The sequence below is a fragment of the Microtus pennsylvanicus genome, chromosome 12 (assembly GCF_037038515.1).
Source record: "Microtus pennsylvanicus isolate mMicPen1 chromosome 12, mMicPen1.hap1, whole genome shotgun sequence".
In the NCBI taxonomy this organism is placed as follows: domain Eukaryota; kingdom Metazoa; phylum Chordata; class Mammalia; order Rodentia; family Cricetidae; genus Microtus; species Microtus pennsylvanicus.
Genome location: NC_134590.1, coordinates 80,497,275 through 80,512,628, shown reverse-complemented (window position 1 = coordinate 80,512,628; position 15,354 = coordinate 80,497,275). Strand labels below are relative to the sequence as shown.

General features: G+C 43.8%; 1 protein-coding gene across 2 annotated transcripts in view; it reads right to left on the bottom strand.

The window, feature by feature from the left end:
* The window catches only part of Vps54 (VPS54 subunit of GARP complex), an 84,037-nt gene extending 71,061 nt beyond the window's left edge, over window positions 1-12,976 (bottom strand). Inside the window, exon 1 of one of the 2 annotated variants that reach the window (XM_075944442.1) lies at window positions 12,842-12,976. The gene's annotated coding sequence lies outside the window, so the exon portion shown is untranslated. Of the gene's footprint in view, window positions 1-1,242; window positions 1,571-12,841 lie in introns of those variants that run through there. The other variant, XM_075944443.1, reaches the window with a different exon arrangement.
* Window positions 12,977-15,354: the final 2,378 nt, after the last annotated feature.

Genomic DNA, 15,354 nt, shown 5'->3' with positions numbered 1-15,354 from the left:
TATTTTATAAATTGAGGTTTCCTTTTCCCAGATAATCTTAGCTTGTATACAGCCTACAGAAAATTAGCCAGCACATGGGGACATGATTAAGTGGTACAGTACTTGACTGCCATGCATGGAGACCTTGGGTTCAATCTCTAGTAGTGTAAATTCAACAATTATAATCCTAGCATTTTTAAAAGTAAAAAAGTGCAAACAAACTCTGAATTTAGAAGGAAATGGTTAATTAGCTATAGCATAACTAACCAATTAACAATATATATTAATAATAAGACTGCAGGGACTATGAGCATAGAGCTCAGTCAGTAAAGTGCTTGCCTTGCAAACCTGAAGACTTTTTGAGTTTGAACCTAAAAACCTGCATTAAGAAAACAGACAGGCATGGGAGTGTGCACTTGTAATCCCAGTGCAGAGTGATAAAGACAGGGAAAACCTTGGGCTCTCTAGCTGTCAGCCTAGCCTACTTGGTGAGTTCCAGACCAGTGAGAGACACCACTTCAAATTCTCAAAGGCTGATGGTACCTGAGGAACAACACCCAAGACTGTTCCCTCTGGCTTCCACATGAATATGCACACATGCACACACAAATACATATACATACATATATATGCCGCGCATATATCTTTATATGTATACACACACAACACACACAAGGAAAATACACAAAGAAACAAAGGACATTGCTAAATTATCTGCTTGGCTAAATACTACTGTCAGTCACATACCATAAGCAAATGTGATACATTTTTCCTTCTCACACACACACAAAAAAAGATCTATTAGAATTCCTTTAGTCAAAACAAGATAAAATGACTTCCTAATCCACTCAACCACTCATTCAAGTTTACTCCATCAGAGTCAGTGAAAGATACCATTGTTACTTCTCATGACAACTGCCCTGGCTATTCTGGAACTAGCTCCGTAGAATATGCTGGCCTCAAAATCAGAGATACACCTATAACTCCAAGTCCAGGGGATCCAACACCATCTGTGGGCACACGACACACACAGACTCTTGTGACGACCGTCCGCCATTACAAGATGGCGCCGGCTTCCACTCAGGGCGATGCCCTATGTTGTTTTTCACATCAGCGCTTCTGTGCTGTTTTGCATTCTTTTGCCTGCTAATCTGCCTAGCAACACCAGCCGTCCAATCCTGTATAGCCTTGTGTAGTAGGCCAGCTAGACACGCCTACACCCTGCATATAAGCACACCTCCTGCCGTGGTCTGGGCCCCTCACCTTCAGCTCTCCCTCAACCAAGCAGCGCTTCAATAAACTGTGATTGAAGAAGGATCCTCGAGTCGTGGTGTTATTCCCTGCTGGTCAGGGCTCGCCGCAGCTGGTGCCGAACCCCGGGACCCTCTGTGGCGGCATCACGGTGAGGGGTCAAAGAGGATTCAGAACTTCACACGGGAAGCGGACGATATCGGTAAGTCCCCAGGTATGTTGATTGCAGGAATCAACCCTATTATCTTTGCTGTGCTGTTTCTTCTGATGGTGATTTTGTTATGATGTGTTGTTTTTGGCTTCGTTGCCATATGCCTGGGCGGGAGTGCCTTTGTTGCTGTGCTTAAAGCGAAGATAAGTCCGCTGTAGATAAAACGGCAGCGCGTACTTGTGAATAAATCTTGTGTAGATAATTAAATGTCATGGGTAATAAGCACAGCTCACATTGTGAGGCTTTTGTACACTCAGCTCAAGCCATTTTATGCCAGAGAGACTTAAAGATCAGTGAGGGTACTCTTAAGAAAGTCCTACAGGACATTGATCGCACAGCTCCGTGGTTTCTGGTCTCAGGAGACTTAAACGTCCCCAGTTGGGACAAGCTAGGGAAAGACCTCGTGAGAGCTAGAGAAGAAGGTACACTCAAAGCAGGAACTTTTCCATTTTGGAAGCTGATGCGGTCTTGTTTGAAGGATGATCAGAATGTGGAAGCACTCAAGGCAGGCCGAAGGGCATTAACGGCATATCAGGACAGTCTCTCAGGGACGGACAGCAAGGATGATGAGGAAAAAGGGGAACAAAGGAAAAAAAGAAAAAAGGAGGAAAACAAACACAAAAGGACATGTCCAAAGAGAAAAGAGATGTCGACACACCCAGGGTAGAACCGAGTGCACCGCTCTACCCACTATTAGATGAGTTTGCTCTAATATGATGTCTAATATGATAGATATATCGTAATATGTATCATATTAATATAATATCATATATATCATAATATGTATCATATTATTATATTAATATATATTATTATGTTAATATAATATCATGTATATCATGATGTGTATCATATTAATATAATATCATATATATCTAATGTGATATCTAATATGATATCTAATATGATGGCGGAAACCGCCATCATATGAGGAATCGAGATCCGGATGTCATTTCATTCGGGGATCTACTTGGTCAAGACTGGCCTCTGCTTTCCCTGTATTCGAAGACCCTCAGACAAATAATAGATGGCATGAACCAATCTCCTATAAACAGCTTAAAGATTTGGTGCAAGCAGCCCAAACATATGGCCATTCAGCAAATTATACATTAACGTTGCTGAAGAGATTAACTGGTACTACCTCAAAGCATGGGAATACAAATACTTGACACAGACATGACAGGACCTCTTCAAAATAACACCGTAGGAATAGTTTTAGGGAGATCTTCTAATACTATGAGAGGTTTGATAATCTTGCCGGGAATGATAGATCCAGACTATCAAGGGGTAATCAAGGTCATGTGTCACTCTCCTTTTGGAATCATATCGATTGCCCCTGGAGATCACATTGCACAATTGTTGATAGTCCCTTCCATGCATGGGAACTTTTCAGCTAAGTCTAAACAACGAGGACTTCAAGGCTTTGGCTCAACGGGTGTTGACTTGGCCTGTTTGTCCTTGGACCTGGGCAATAGGCCAATGCTAACCTTGAAGATTGAAGGAAAAGAGTTCTCAGGCCTTGTTGGCACAGGTGCGGATAGGAGTGTTATGCGCCGGGAGGAATGGCCAAAGTATTGGCCTCTCCAGGAGGCATCTCAATCTTTGCAGGGCCTGGGTTACCAAGAGACGCCTGAAATTAGTGCAAAAACACTACATTGACAGACTCCAGAACAGAAGGGTACCTTTCAACCATTTGTAGTTCAGATTCCTATTAATCTATGGGACAGAGATATTCAACAACAGATACAATTAAAATTGACTAATGAATATTCACAAGTATTCCAATTTGCACCTGATACACCTCAAATGGTGGAATGTTTAGTGATTCTACAAGTTTTCAAGGATTTTTCGAACTGTGCTATAAATATTTTTTCTGATTCGCATTATGTAGTTAATGCCGTTGCTTATTTGGAAACAGCTGCGATTGTTCAAATGCATAGCTTGGCAGCTCCTATATTAAATCAGATTAGAAATGTTATTTTGCAACGTAATTATTCCTTCTATATTGGCCACATAAGAGCACATTCCTTGTTGCCTGGACCTATGGCTGCAATGAATGACTTAGTTGATAAGGCGACACGCCTTACATTTCTATGTTTAAATGATTCTGTTTCTCAGGCATCAGAGTTTCATCGTCTTTATCATGTTCCTGCTAACACCCTGCGCTTAAAATTTTCAATTTCACGTGAACAAGCGCGTGCAATTGTTGCGCAATGCACTAGGTGTGTTCAGTTTCTGCACCCCCCCCATGTGGGGGTTAATCCCAGAGGTCTTAAACCTCTTGCCCTCTGGCAAATGGATGTAACCCATATTCCTGAATTTGGAAAACTCAAGTATGTACATGTTTCCATTGATACTTATTCTGGGGTCATTTTTGCCTCACCACTGGCTGGAGAAAAGGTGATTCATGTAAAAACCCATTGCCTGGACGCTTGGGCAGCTTGGGGAAAACCACAACTTCTAAAAACTGACAATGGCCCAACGTATACGTCCCGGGGATTCCAAGGCTTCTGCACTCGTTTGCAAGTAACCCATAAAACGGGATTGCCTTATAACCCTCAGGGCCAAGGAATTATTGAGCGTGCTAATCGCACACTCAAGGAATTGCTTCAAAAACAAAAAGGGGGAATAGCAGAACATGCAACCCCTAAAGAAAGGATTGCTTATGCCTTATTTACTTTAAATTTTTTAATTAGAGATGCAGACAATAGGACGGCCGCTGACCGTCATTCTTTTGTGGCCTCTATTGAACAGCAACAAGTGATGTGGCGTGATGTGCTTGATAACAAATGGTATGGACCGGATCCAGTTATAATGAGATCCAGGGGAGCTATTTGTGTTTTCCCGCAGGAACGTCCGGATCCCATCTGGGTGTCAGAAAGACTCACAAGAAAGATAAAAGACGCGCCAAAGACTCACGGCGAGAATGATGAATGTTCTAATGACATACAGCATTCCAATGTTGGGATGGAGGATCCCAGAAGGCCTTAATAATGAGAATTCCTATTTTTGTGCCTGTGCCAGTAGTTGCTGATCCTAATAAGTTTCCTATCGTAACCTTGCTAAGAGAGAAGCGTGATTTTGGTATTACTGCAGCAATAGTGACTGCAATTGTAGCTTCTGCAGCAGCTGCTGTTACAGCTGATATTGCTATGGCCAATCAAGTTCAAACTGTTCTAACTATTAACGAGGTGGTTCAACGAACGTCCTCTGCTTTAACGGTACAGGTAACAATTAACAAACATCTGGCCTCTGGCGTTTTGCTTTTGAATAAGCGAGTAGATTTGCTAAAAAATAATCTGTATACTTTGTTTAATGTTATCAGTATGAGTTGCGTGGATAAGACTCCCGCAGTATGTGTTACACCATATTTAGCTAAAGCTAATGAGTCAAAAGCATTAGGACAATTGCTTGCAGGAAATTGGTCTAGACAGCTTGAAAGTTTGCAGAGAAATCTTATCCTAAGCATCCTTGACCTTAATCAAACTCGAGCCGAGATGATTACCCTGGAAGGATACACTGATTGGTTGCTACAGACTATTTCCTACTTCAAAGAGTGGGTGGGAGTTGGCATGTTTGGTGTTCTGCTTGCTGCAGGCGTTGTTCTGGCGTTGTTTTTGCTGTGCCGGATCTCTCGAAGGCGACAGGTGGAAAAGATGGCAATTGCTAAGGCACTAGCAGCGCTGGATGCAGGCAGTTCCCCTCAAGCTTGGATAGCGGTACTTAAGGATGCATAGTGTGGTGCCCTTGCACCTGGGGGCGTTAACGCCATTGCACCCAGAGGGACCATGCTATTGCTCTGTCAGTCTTACACTGCCTTTGCACCTTCAGGGGTTTGCACCCATTGCACTGGAGAAGGAGTGTTGGCTGGCTAAGGCCTCCTTTGATCGGTCCACGCATCATGAGGCGGAGACCAGAACGGGAGTAAGTCCTTTTTTGCTTCTTTTTATAAAAACAAAAAGGGGGAACTGTGACGACCGTCCGCCATTACAAGATGGCGCCGGCTTCCACTCAGGGCGATGCCCTATGTTGTTTTTCACATCAGCGCTTCTGTGCTGTTTTGCATTCTTTTGCCTGCTAATCTGCCTAGCAACACCAGCCGTCCAATCCTGTATAGCCTTGTGTAGTAGGCCAGCTAGACACGCCTACACCCTGCATATAAGCACACCTCCTGCCGTGGTCTGGGCCCCTCACCTTCAGCTCTCCCTCAACCAAGCAGCGCTTCAATAAACTGTGATTGAAGAAGGATCCTCGAGTCGTGGTGTTATTCCCTGCTGGTCAGGGCTCGCCGCAGACTCTCATGAAGACAGGCACAAATATCCCATGCACAATTTTTACATGCAAACACACACACACACACAGAGAGAGAGAGAGAGAGAGAGAGAGAGAGAGAGAGAGAGAGAGAGAGAGAGAGAGAGAGAGGAGGGGGGGGTAGGTTCTTTGAAGGTGGGGAAAAAAGCAAGAAAAAACTATCAGATCAAAGTGCACCAGTAAACTAATCATGAATACCAGAAAACCAGAAACCTTGAGATTAGGAAAATTAGGAAATCACAAGTCATACCAGAAAGCAGTATCAAGTCAACAATGGGAGTGAAAGTCAGACTGCAAAGACTGAGTTGGAACAGATTAGGAAGTTAAAAAAGAAAAAAAAAAGTTCAAAATAAAATAAAAACACTGTTCAAATCTAGATGAATTACAGCATTTAGGAAGCTGAGGAAGAACTACAAGTTTGAGGCCAGGCTGGACTACAGAGCAAGACCCTTTATCCAAAAGAAGGTTCAGCTACTATTTCAAAAACCTCACTTGTGGTATCATAAAAAAAAGAACATCTAGCAAATCTCTGTCTTATGTAAAAACATTCTGTGACTATGCGTAATGTACCGGAGACAAAACAAAACATTCACAGTGATTTTACTCTTCTTAGTGGGTGACAGATCTTCCCTGACAACTGTCCTATCTCAAAACATATCATCCCAGCCCTTCACCCCTCTGGTACTTTAATTTTAGAGTACTTTTTCATGTGACAGGGGACGAATTTATTTTGTTTCCTGCTTTCCTCACTCTACCATAAAAGCTTACATTTGCCTTGTTTACTGTCCTATACTGCACCTAGCACTGTAAAATCTTTATGAGTGTTCACTAGAACAAGTAAATGAAAACTGTGGAAATTGGGCAAGGCTACACGTGCCATTAACAATGGCTCCCATGGGTTCATATACATTCAAATATAATATAAAAACTTAAGTCCATAACATATTTATTTATATAATAGCACTTGATTTTCTAAAACTCGATTCCAGCTCTCTCTTTCCTGAAACATAATACACTGCTTGAGAAGACTGGCCACACAGACTTAGACGTTTGTCATTTACTAGCTGTGTGACATTTGATAGCTTTCTTACCACCAGACATTTCAGTGTCCTCATTTATAAAAAGAAATAACACATAGGAATGTTGTAAGGTTTAGGATCTTTTGCAAGCTCATGACACAATAATTGGAACATGGAAGAAAAAATAACTGCAACTACTACTGTTAGTATTCTATACATCTTAGTTTAAATAACAAAAAGATTACCATTCATACTTCCCCATTCAAACATTTACACTTAACAACACGGACTTCCATTTCCTTGTTTAGTTCTAATCTTGAGGCTGGGAGTGAGAGGGGGCTATGGAGACAAGAAAGAGAAGAGCAGCCACATCACAGAAAAAAAAGTTCTCATTGCACGCCCATAAAAAGAAGAGGGCGAGTCCTGGAGAACAATGATAAACCTGGAAAAGGCAGGAGAGAGAATAAGTAAATCAACAAACCCAGGGATTATGAGGTACTTTAGGCTTATGTCCCAACTTGAGATCAAGACAGAACTAGGCCATGACCCAGCAGAGTGACCTAGAAGAGGGAGTTGCTTCACATCCTTCTCCTGTGTCAAATGTTTTTATCTTGGGAAGTTAGGAAAGATATCAGCTTAGACAAAAACTAGATTGCTTCACTCCCACGAGTTCTAAGGGTTTTCTGAAGTCTCGCATCCAAAAGGAAGTGAGGTATGCATTATTAATGAACAAAACAAAGATGTCATGAAAGGAGGCGATATAAAAACAGTAAAAAAATACATCATCATCAGTATTTTACTAACCATTATGTAGCTCATAATTGGTTGCCTCCATTCTGGTTATTTTGTTGATCTTCAAAACAATTTCATAAATAAATTATGATTTTTCATTATATGGTAAAAGCAATAGGTTCAGAAGTAACTTGGTTTCAAAAATATTTAGGTAAGTAATTATGACTACAGGATTTGAACTCAGACTTTCTGATCTAAATTCCATGCTTATTTCCATGCCTCACAGTGCCCTCAGTTAAAAAATAAACTTACTCTTATCATTATTTATGTCTTCCCTGGGGGCGGGGAAAGGGGGCTTTCTGAGACAGTCTCACTAAGTAGTCCAAGTTAGCCATGAACATTTTTAACACCTGGAGCATGGGCATGGATCAGCACACATGGCTATGTCTTAAAATAATAAAAAGTAAAACCAGGGAGCTGGAGAGATGGTGCAGTGGTAAAGCGCACTGGCTGCTCTTCAGTTTTCAGTAGCCAGCTGGCAGCTCACAACTGTCTGTAACTCTAGTCCCATATCCAAAGCCTCTTCTGGTCTCTAAGGGTACAGACACACGCATGGTACAAAACAGACAAAACACCCATACACATAAAAACTTTGTAAAAAAGTAAAGTCAATGCCAGCTTACCAAGAACTGAAGGGTAAGAACGAAGTCAGACCAATGAGGGGAAGGGAGTGACATGGCGCAGTTCTAGAAATGGCAAACATGACGTGCAAAAGATTTGGAAGAAAAAGAGTCTACTGATAGGTACCACAAGTAATTCAAAATGTCCTGGAAAATTACATACTTGCGAGTGTGGGGATTGTAGAGTGTCTTTGAGGGTATAAATAAGAAATGTGAACTTCATCTTAACTATAAAAGAAAGTTAGAAATAATTTAAGAGATAAAATGATCAGATTTACCTTTTAGAAAGACCAATGACTACAGCACAGGGGATATTAGAGAAAAAGACCAGGGGAAAAAACACACACACACACGTAGAAATCTTGCAATAAGCTAACATTAGATGCCACTGAAGTTGGTCTCTAGATAAGGAACTTCAGTTCTGCTGGTATACTAAGCAGTTCTTCTGAGGGAGGGAGGGAGGAAGGCAGGCAAGTGGGGACAGACACATTCGTGTTTCTTCTCCCAGGAGCTGTTACTCACTGTTTGCTGCTGTGGAATAATCTTGTGCACTGTGAAGATACATGGCTCTCACTGCTAATAAGAAGCTGATTGGCCAATGGCTACGCAGGATTTTCATGGCAGAGAGAATGCTGGGGAGAAGGGTGGAGTCAGAGGAGACACCATGAGACCCAGAGCAAGAAAGATGGACAGTAGAGATGAGGTTAACAAGCCTCGGGCAGCAGAGATGAATAGAAATGGGTTCATTTAAGTTATAGGAGTTAGCTAAAAACAAGTCTAAACTATTGGCCAAGCTCTTATAATTAACAAGAAGTCTCCGTGTGGTTATTTAGAACTGGCTGGTGGGACAGAAAAGTCTGCCTACAATTCCCTACCTTGCTACCTCTATATTGGGTTTGATAAATTCTATATGCCCCTTTCTAATTTGTTCTTCTGAAACAACTCTTCCAGAGCATGTTAGAACTGACAAAGCATCTTCAAGCTAATGCTCTCCCAACTTAACTATTTGGCTCTCCAGACAGAGCATCTTACTACACATAGACCCACTTACATTGACAATAATTGTGTAATACAGCAAATTATCAATCACACTCACCATTTTCGAGATGAGAAAACGGAAACTCAAGAAACATTTAATAATCTCTCTAAAGTCTTATGGATAGTAAATAACAAAAATGAACTTATATCTTTTATCATCAATTTAGCTTATTAAAAACTAAGTCATCTCTCCAGCCCCCAAAAAGGAATTTTTTTTTTCAGATTTGAAAACTAAACAGACTCAAAAATATCTACATTATATCAAATTCTTTCCTTTTGCTTTGCCCTCAACTGCGACCAGGCTAAAGAGAGTTGCTAGATGACTTAGGCACTTCCCTCACCCACCAAACAATATCCAATGAGACTACATAGCAATAGATGAAGTCCTTACCAGAGTCGTGCAGACCATAGGTTTAAACAATACTATTGATACTTTGATTCACTAGTCTTTTCTGGGGGGATGCAGGGTACAGGATAAAGGAGTGTCCTATGCATTATATAACACCTTTTTTTTTTTTTGGTTTTTTTCGAGACAGGGTTTCTTTATGGCTTTGGAGCTTGTCCTGGAACTAGCTCTGTAGACCAGGCTGGTCTCGAACTCACAGAGATCCGCCTGCCTCTGCCTCCCGAGTGCTGGGATTAAAGGCTTGCGCCACCACCGCCCGGCTATATAACACTTATTAAGAGCCTTCCTTAGCTGCTATTGTGACGATCAAAATCATCTCCAGATACTTCCAAAAGTTCTGTGCAGAACAGAACCATGCTTGGAGAGCTACTGCTTTAGACGTTAGGACTTGCCGGGCGGTGGTGGCGCACGCCTTTAATCCCAGCACTCGGGAGGCAGAGGCAGGCAGATCTCTGTGAGTTCGAGACCAGCCTGGTCTACAGAGCTAGTTCCAGGACAGGCTCCAAAGCCACAGAGAAACCCTGTCTCGAAAAAAAAAAAAAAAAACCCAAAAGACGTTAGGACTTGGGAACTTTAAAAAGCCAAAATATTTAAAACTCCAAATAGCCTTGCTAATTTCAATGTTTTAAACTGTTTTTACACTTTAAAAACATTATCAATGTAAGCACTGATCCAACTTCTCACTGACCCCCACCTCACCAAATTAACTCTTAAGGTCACCAAAGCCATTCACACTTTTTTCTTCTTCTCCAAATCTTACACCGACACAAACAATCTATCAGTTGTTTACAATATTCTTTTTTATTCTGGGGACCAGCTGCTTGCTCCATGATCCAAATTTAAAAAAAAAAATACTGTAAATGTGAATTGATTTTAAAATAACATTTCACAATAACAGATTTGATGAGCTTTAAAGTGTCTCCAAAGTTTTTACAATGTCTATATAGATAAGCTCAGTCAGCACTTGTCCTAACGTTGGAGGAATGTCCCGTTCTTGACCAGTTCTGATAGCATAAGAATCTAAGCAAGTCCAGTATCCAGCTCACCCCAGCCCATTTCATCACTTTATAGAAGCACATCATAGTACCCAGCCAAGTATCCTGGAGATTCAAGTTTCTTCCCTCTGGTCTCTGCTCTTGAGGCAAGCAGGAAGTAAGCCAACAGTGACCTTCAAGGTCTTCTCCAACTTGATACTCCAGTCTTCAGTAGCAAAAATCTTTCCAACTTCTCACTGGCCCCAGCTCACCAGATTAACTCACGGTCACCAAAGCCATTCATACTTTTTCTCTTCTTTCTCCAAATCTCACGTGGACACAACCAAATGGTGTATCATATTTTTACAATTTTTTTTTTATTCTAGAGATCAGTTGCTTACTACGTGACCCAAATTTAAAAAAAAAAAATAAATGTAAATTGATTTTAAAATAATTTTTTTAAAGCTATGATTTCACATCATTTATGTGAAAGTCACACGTTAAGCAAATATTGTGATAAAAAGTAGATTAGTGGCTGCCTGGAAGCAGGTGGGGGTTTGTGGGAACATGAGGAGTAACTGTTAACAGGTATGAAAGGGTTAAGGAGATGGTGTTCAAAGCTCACAGAATGGTGGTGATCACACAGTAAATATACTCAACCCTGTATGGAAAGTAGCCTGTGGTGGAGCTCCTCTCCTGTCATTCACAAGGCCCTGGATTACAGCTTCAGCACACTTTAAGAAATAAGTAAAACCAATACACTGGATTAAAATGGATGAATGGAACAGTAGGTTAACTCCATAAAGCTGTTTTTAAAAAGAGTAGGAAAAAAGTTATAGCCAACCTTACTGAAAAGCAGTATGATTAAGAATAGGTTCTGCAAATTGTCCTCTCATGGGTTATATAAGATCTGATTTAATAAAAATTCTTCTTCATAAATAAAATTTAACTTTTCCAAAACATAAACATATGCCCACTTAATCCTCTTTTCCTAGTAAACTTTAGATAATTTTGCCAGTTATAAATTTGAGAACAATGAAAACCATTTTTAGAAAGCCAAATCCCGTAGTACAAATTATACGGGTATCAACAAGAGACCACGGGCAGTGTTTACAGTTTTACTGTGAACAGACTGTTACTTTAAAAGCTCTCAGGTTGCCAGAACACAGTTTAAAACGGGCCAATTCACAATAAGATTGTAAGCCTCTGCTGCCTCAGCCACAACTAGCAGGTACACGTTGATCAATTGTACTTAGTGACCATCGGTGTAAAGCATCAAGAGCCACTTCCAGGAAACCCAACTCACTGTCACACATCACCCCATCTGTTCCACTCTACCAGGAAATCGAGGTACCTTTCCAATTAGAGCTCCCCACTTAGAAAACTGAATGGCCATCAAAATCCACAGCTTAAGTTATCGCTTATGTTCCCATACACTACAAATGATCTATCGTGATTATCGCCTGCCCAGTGAACATTTATTGTGACGACTGGCCTGAGTTTAGGAACCCAGAAATGGGCCCAATTAGAAAACAGAAACACTCCAATTTAATTCTTCGAAAGTAAAAGAAAATCTCTATAGAGACCAAAAACTAAAGCTGGCTTAAAAGAGGAATTTTTAAAAACATTTCACAATTCTGACAGGCCAAAATTCTAAAAATATCACCCTATACTATAATGGACAAGCCAAATGGCTAATTATTATGATCAGGCAAAAGTTCCCAAACAACCCACGAAGAACAGGGAGGGCCCCCCTTTGTATCCATGCAGACAGTAGGAAGCAAAACTGGAAGAAGAATAAAAGAAAGAAAGAAAAAATTAAACTATTTAAACTACAGTGTCAAACTGCAAAACACCTAGTTCTGCGGGTTAGTGTTCTCCAGAGGGTTTTGTTTTTATTCGAGAAGGCTCCAAAGGGGGCTGAGGGCCCGGCTGGAAGGAGAGGGAAAGTTTGAGCTCGGAGGAGCGGTGCGAGTTCCCGATCCGGGATCCGGGATCCGGGCGAGGGGCGAGGGGACGACAGCGGCACCTGCAGCAGCGGGACACAGCTGCCGGCCCAGATCCCGGGGAGCGCCGAGAAGGAAGTGCTGGCGGCGGGGGGGAACGGGAGTCTCGGGCGGTGACGGGCGCCCAAACTCGCTCGGCCCCGGATCCCGAGGGCACGGAGGGGGTGGGGGAGCTCGGCCCTCCCGGCCCCGGGTCGGGAGAGGGTGGCCGCGGAGCCCGCATCCCGCACCTACCTGCGGTCCCGGGCGGCAGCCCCAGACGAGGCCTAGTGCACCGCCGCCTCCATCCCTCCACGTCGCGCTGAGACTGCTGCTCCGCGGCCGCCGCCGCCCTGCGCGCCGGGCCCGAGCCCGGTTCCCGCCTCCGCCCCGCGCCTGCTGGCCAGCGGGCCCGGGAGCACAGGGCCGCCCTCTCGAGCCCAGCGCCGCTCGGGGGCAGAGCGGCCGCGGCGGGCCCCTCACGTCTCGCCCGGGTGTCCTGTCAGCCAGCAGTTTCCCCCGGGTCCGCAGCGCCGCCTCCGCCGCTGCTGCCGCCGCCGCCTCTCCCACATCCCCGGCCTCCAGGGGAGCCGCCGCCGCCGCCGCCGCCGCGCCGCGACCACCGCCCCCGGCGCCTCAGCTCCCCGCGCCGCCGCCGCCGCCCGCCTCACGCCACCGGCCCGGCGCGGCTGGGTCCTTGGAGAGCGCGCAGCAGGCCGCCGCCAGGCCGCCGCAGCCCCCAGCCCACAATCCACCGCGGCTCCGCCGGGGCGGGAGGGCCGCGGCCGGACCGGGGAGGGGGAGGCGGATCGGCGCGCGGCTCCGAGAGGGCCTGGCGCGGCCGCCGTGAAGCCGGCGTTCCCTGAGCGGGGACGACCCCGCGCGGCTGCCCCGCGCCTCGTCTGCTCGTCCTCTCCGAACCGCGCTGCCCCTCACGCTGCTCCCCCCGGCCCAGGCTGCCGGGAGAAGCCGAGCGTTGCCTTCCGCCTTCCCTGGCGGGCGGGCGGGCGGGAGCGGACCCCTCACCCCCCACCCGCCCGCCCGGACCAACTGACTCCCAGCCACCCACACCTATTAGAGCACAAGCTGGGGCCTCTCCCTACTCCGCAGCCCCTCGTAGTATAAACAAACGTGGTTCGGTTTCCAAAATTAATGCCTTTCAGAGGTTAAAGGTCAACTCCAAAAAGCTGACTGACCTCCAATACTTGAGGCCTTTTGGGGCTTCCCTCCCACCCCAGTTCCAGACCTTGCAATCCCTGACACATTGAGGCGCTTAAATTAGCTGTGCCTGGTCTTGAAAGGCTGAAGAACTTAGGGTGTGTTCTTAGTATTAAAATCCATTTGTGATTCCTAACACCATCTCAACTCATGCTGAGCTTAGAGAGAATTGCCATCTCAAACTAGTAAAAATACAGTCTGTAAAACAGGGAAATATATACAGACATATATGTATGTAAATATATATACACATATATATTTATATTAAAGTCTCCAGTCACCTTTGGTTGAGTCAGGAGACTTGTGACTCAGAGAGACCACAGTATGGAAAAAAGAAAGAAAAACTTTACTCACTTGAGGGTTTGTCTTCATTTTATGAAGATCTCATTCCTTTTTTGAAACTATTTTTGCCTACAAGTAAATTTCACACTTTTCAATAGTGTATTTTACAAAGCAAAAGTGAAAATGTAAGTAGGTGGGTGACTGGAAAAAGAAACGGATACAAGTGTCAGTAAGTCCCTTTGCAAACTGCTCTAGAAGATAGTTTACTCACCGAAAGGGTGTGATTGAAGAACGGAAAGGACACGGGAAGGGAAGCACGAACAAGAAGAGTGAAAAGAAAATTCCTGAGTTGTGTTTTTTTGAATTCAGCTCTCTATAACGGAGCCAGGCCCGGTGGAGCACTCCTGTGGAGCACTTCTGTAATCCCAGCATTTTGGAGTAGGGACAGGACAGTCAGGAGTTCAAGGTCATCCTCAGCACACACAGGGAGCTCAAATCCTGTCTGGGCAATGTGAGACTCTATCTCAAAAAGAAAAAGAGTAGGAAAGGAGAAAAGTATCTACAATGTCATAATAAAGAGGGTGAGAAAACACCCAGTGCATAGTAAACGTGGGTTCTAGTCTGCTTCTCAGGATAAACACCCTGACCAAAAGCATCTTAGAGAGGAAAGGGTTTCTTTCAGCTTTCAAAGCTCAGGTCATAATCAGTCCAGAACGGAAGCAGAGGTGAAAAATCTTGCTGAATGTCTTATTCCCCTGGTTTGTTCCTCTTGCTTTTTTATACCACCCAGGACCACGTGCACCACCCATTGTCGGCTGAGCCCTCCCACATCAATCATCAAGGGAGAAAATGTCCCAATGACTTGCAAAAATGTCCCAATGACTTGCCTTCAGGCAATCTGTTGAAGGCAATCTCTCAGTTAAGCTTCTTTCTTCCCAGAGGACTCTAGTTTGTGTGGAGATAGCAAAAAACCTAACCAGCACACTATATTTAACTACAAAGTTTTCTTGGAAGTCCTCTTAAATCCTCCATCTCTTATAAAGCTAAAGGAGTTTACATAGAAGCAGGGTATGATGATTACCAGGGCTTGTAGGGGAAGGAGTCACAGCAAGAAAGTGGTCCTTTAACTGGAGGTTAAAAGGAATAAAATGTCATGGTTCGTTGCACAGCAGAGTAGCCATAGTTAACAGTGTGTATTTCTAAAAGAATAGGTTTTCAATATTCTCAGCTTTTAAAAAATTATTTGAAGAAATAGGCACGTTAGAGTG